This window comes from Oncorhynchus masou, chromosome 9, assembly GCF_036934945.1.
Source record: "Oncorhynchus masou masou isolate Uvic2021 chromosome 9, UVic_Omas_1.1, whole genome shotgun sequence".
Lineage (NCBI taxonomy): Eukaryota > Metazoa > Chordata > Actinopteri > Salmoniformes > Salmonidae > Oncorhynchus > Oncorhynchus masou.
This window is the reverse complement of record NC_088220.1, coordinates 4288576-4292897: the sequence shown is the minus strand read 5'-3', so window position 1 is coordinate 4292897 and position 4322 is coordinate 4288576.

Below are 4322 nucleotides of genomic sequence, written 5' to 3'. Positions count from 1 at the left end.
CTTTGTTGTCATTATTACATCCCCCCGGTCTAGTTGGGTCTTAATTCTAGTTTTTATTATGTGTGAAGGCTGTTGCAGATATGTTTTAGTTCTATTGTAGTTATGTTGTGGCTTCATCTCCTGACCAGTCCAGCAGGAAACACATTAATCCTACTCTTGGATTCTCCATTGATCATGCTGTTTAGTCCAGGACTAGGCCCGACAGTGTTAATGTTAACCCCATTTTTCCTCACAGCTGCTCTGTTAGTTAAAATGCTCTATGACAGTGTATAGACACAGAAAAGCCTGGGTCGCAGGCTCAACGCAATTTTAACATGAATACTTGACCTCTGAGATAAATCTACCAAGTGATACCTTTGACAAAATAAATACAAAGAGGGAAGGAAGAAGAAACTGAAGGAAGTATTGCATTGTAAACGATTATTTGAAGAACAGGCTCCATTTTGTCTCTTGTTTGTGGAGTGTAGCTATGTTTATGATCACTAGGTGTCAGCATTGTCCTGTATCAGCTAGCTGTGAGAACAGTGCCAGTCTTCTCTGCAGAGGGCTAAGAATTAGTGTGGAAGCAGGCCAAACAAGCAATGTCACCTGATTCAACTAATCATCAAATCCTGTTCATCAATGAGGAATATATTAGTTGTGTGACTGCTTGGCTGGAACAAAATCCTGTACCCACTCTGACGCGGGTGAGTTAGAATGAGGAAACCATATACATAGAATTACTAGTTGATAGAGTTGGTGAAGCTACTCTGAAAAGGAAATATTTAGGACTAACGTATTCCTTACTACCAATTCCGAAACTAACTGCAGCTTTTGGTTAACTTCTTATGGCTTGGGGGCAGTATAGAGTAGCTTGGATGAATAAGGTGCCCAGAGTAAACTGCCCCCTACTCAGTCCCAGATGCTAATATATGCATATTATTATTAGTATTGGATAGAAAACACTGAAGTATTTAAAACTGTTTGAATGATGTATGTGAGTATAACAACTCATATGGCAGGGAGAAACCAGAGAAAAAGTTTTTGAAGCCCCTATCGAATTCACAGTGGGATGTGTTATTTTGCACTTCCTAAGGCTTCCACTAGATGTCAACTGTCTTTAGAATGTTGTTTCAGGCTTCTCCTGTGAAGGGGGGGCAGATGAGAACTGTTTGACTAAGAGGTCTGCCAGCAGCCTCGTTCTCAGTCACGCGCATTTCACATGAGAGGTATCTCTCGTTCCATTGCTTTTCTACAGACAATGGAATTCTCTGGTTGGAACATTATTGAACATTTATGATAAAAACATCCTAAAGATTGATTCTATACTTAGTTTGAGAAGTTTCTTCGACCTGTAATATAACGTTTTGAACTTTTCGTCTCACTGGACCTGAACACACTTTTGGATTTGTTTACCAAACGCACTAACAAATGAAGCTATTTGGACATAAATGGACATAAATGATGGACATTATTGAACAAAAAAAACATTTATTGTGGAACTGCGATTCCTGGGAGTGCATTCTGATGAAAATCATCAAAGGTAAGTGAATATTTATAATGCTATTGACTGTGTAATGACTGTGCAGTCTAATGACTGTGCAACATGGCGGATATTTCTTTTGGCTGGTTTGGGCTATGAGCGTTCTCAGATTATGCTTTTTCCGTAAAGTTTTTTGAAATCTGACACAGCGGTTGCATTAAGGAGAAGTTTATCTAAAGTTCCATGCATAACACTTGAATTTTCATCAACATTTATAATGAGTATTTCTGTGAATTCATGTGGCTCTGCAATATCACGGCATGTTTTAGAACTACTGAACATAACACGCCAACGTAAAATAAGATTTTAGGATATAAATATGAAATTCACTGAACAAAACATACATGTATTGTGTAACATGAAGTCCTATGAGTGTCATCTGATGAAGATCATCAAAGGTTAGTGATTCATTTGATCTCTATTTGTGCTTTTTGAGACTCCTCTCTTTGGCTGGAAAAAATGCTGGGTTTTTCTGTGAGTTGGTGGTGACTTAACATAATAGTTTGTGGAGTTTTCGCTGTAAAGCATTTTTTTAATCAGACACTGGCTGGATTAACGATAATTTTTTCTTTAAAATGGGGCATATTAAAAGAGAATTAAAAGAGTTTTACCAGGTGTTGTTCATCCTGCTCAGACAGGTTTTTCACATGGACGATACATTGGAGATGATATACGACAACTACTAGAAATAATAGAACATCATGGAACATCTAAGAAGCCAGGCCTGGTGTAGTAAATTATGAAAAGGCATTTGATAAAGTAAGACTGGATTGTATTTATAAATGCCTGGATTTTTTTTATTTCGATGAATCTCTTATAAAATGGATTAAAGTCATGTATAGCAACCCCAGGTGTAAAATAGTAAATAGCAGCTACTTCTCAGAGTTTTGAATTGTCAAGAGGAGTTAAACAAGGGTGTCCGCTGTCACCATAGCTATTCGTTATGGTCAACCAAATTCGAGCTATTAAAATCAGATCCAGTTACAACATTATAGGATTAGAAAACAAGGCTTAAAAACAAAGGTGTCCATGTATGACGATGACTCAAGTTTTATATTAAGTCCGCAAGCTAGATCCCTGCAATGTCTCATTGAAGATCTAGATTACTTTTCTGGACTCTGGACTAAAACCAAATTATGATAAGTGTACAATATTACATATTGGATCTTTAAAAAATACAACTTTTACATTACCCTGCAGTTTACCTATAAAATGGGCTGACGGTGAAGTAGACATACTTGGTTTTCATGTCAGAAAGATATAAATGAGCTCTCCACAATGAATTTCAATAGAAACTTGTAAAAATAGACAAGATCCTGCAAAAGATGTAAATGCCTGTATATTCATGGAAAATTGCCCTGATTAACTCCTTAGTCATATCTCAGTTTACTCACTTAAGGCGCTGCCTACTGCTGATGATTTGTTTTTCAAATCATATGAGCACAACATATTTAGCTTTATCTGGGATGCTACACCAGACAAAATAAAGCATGCTTATCTATATAATGAATTGGGTGGGTTGAGATGATTAAATATAAAAGCACTAAACCTCTCTCTAAAATCTTCACTTATTCAAAAGTTTTACTTGAACCCTAAATGGTTCTCAAGTAGATTACTAAGAAAAGCTCATCCATTGTTTAAAAATGGCCTTTTCGCCTTTCAATGATTTGACGATTATACCTTTTTCAAAGTATCTCTCTTTTTCAAACAAGCATTGCAGAGCTGGCTATAATTTCAATTTCATCCCCCTGAAAATATATAACAAATATTACAACACATATTATGGCTAAACTCAAATGTGCTGGTTGATAAGATACCCACAATTTATGGGAAAGATGTTTGAAATGGTATTTTGTTCTTAAATGATATTGTAAATTGGAATGGTAGAGTTATGGTTTTCATTGAGTTATCAGAATTATACGGGAAGGTCTGCTCAATCCAAGAGTACAACCAATTGATTACAGCATTACCCCAAAAATGGAGAAGGAGGGTGGCAGTGGGAGGAGGTAGGGAACTGGTCTGTCTGCCCAATATAAAGGATCAATACTGGAGGAGGTAGGGAACTGGTCTGTCCGCCCAATATAAAGGATCAATACTGGAGGAGGTAGGGAACTGGTCTGTCTGCCCAATATAAAGGATCAATACTGGAGGAGGTAGGGAACTGGTCTGTCTGCCCAATATAAAGGATCAATACTGGAGGAGGCAGGGAACTGGTCTGTCTGCTCAATATAAAGGATCAATACTGGAGGAGGTAGGGAACTGGTCTGTCTGCTCAATATAAAGGATCAATACTGGAGGAGGTGGGGAACTGGTCTGTCTGCCCAATATAAAGGATCAATACTGGAGGAGGCAGGGAACTGGTCTGTCTGCTCAATATAAAGGATCAATACTGGAGGAGGTGGGGAACTGGTCTGTCTGCCCAATATAAAGGATCAATACTGGAGGAGGCAGGGAACTGGTCTGTCTGCTCAATATAAAGGATCAATACTGGAGGAGGTGGGGAACTGGTCTGTCTGCCCAATATAAAGGATCAATACTGGAGGAGGTGGGGAACTGGTCTGTCTGCCCAATATAAAGGATCAATACTGGAGGAGGAGGGAACTGGTCTGTCTACCCAATATAAAGGATCAAAACTGGAGGAGGTAGTAGGAGGTGGGGAACTGGTCTGTCTGCCCAATATAAAGGATCAATACTGGAGGAGGCAGTAGGAAGTAGGGAACTGGTCTGTCTGCCCAATATAAAGGATCAATACTGGAGGAGGTAGTAGGAGGTGGGGAACTGGTCTGTCTGCCCAATATAA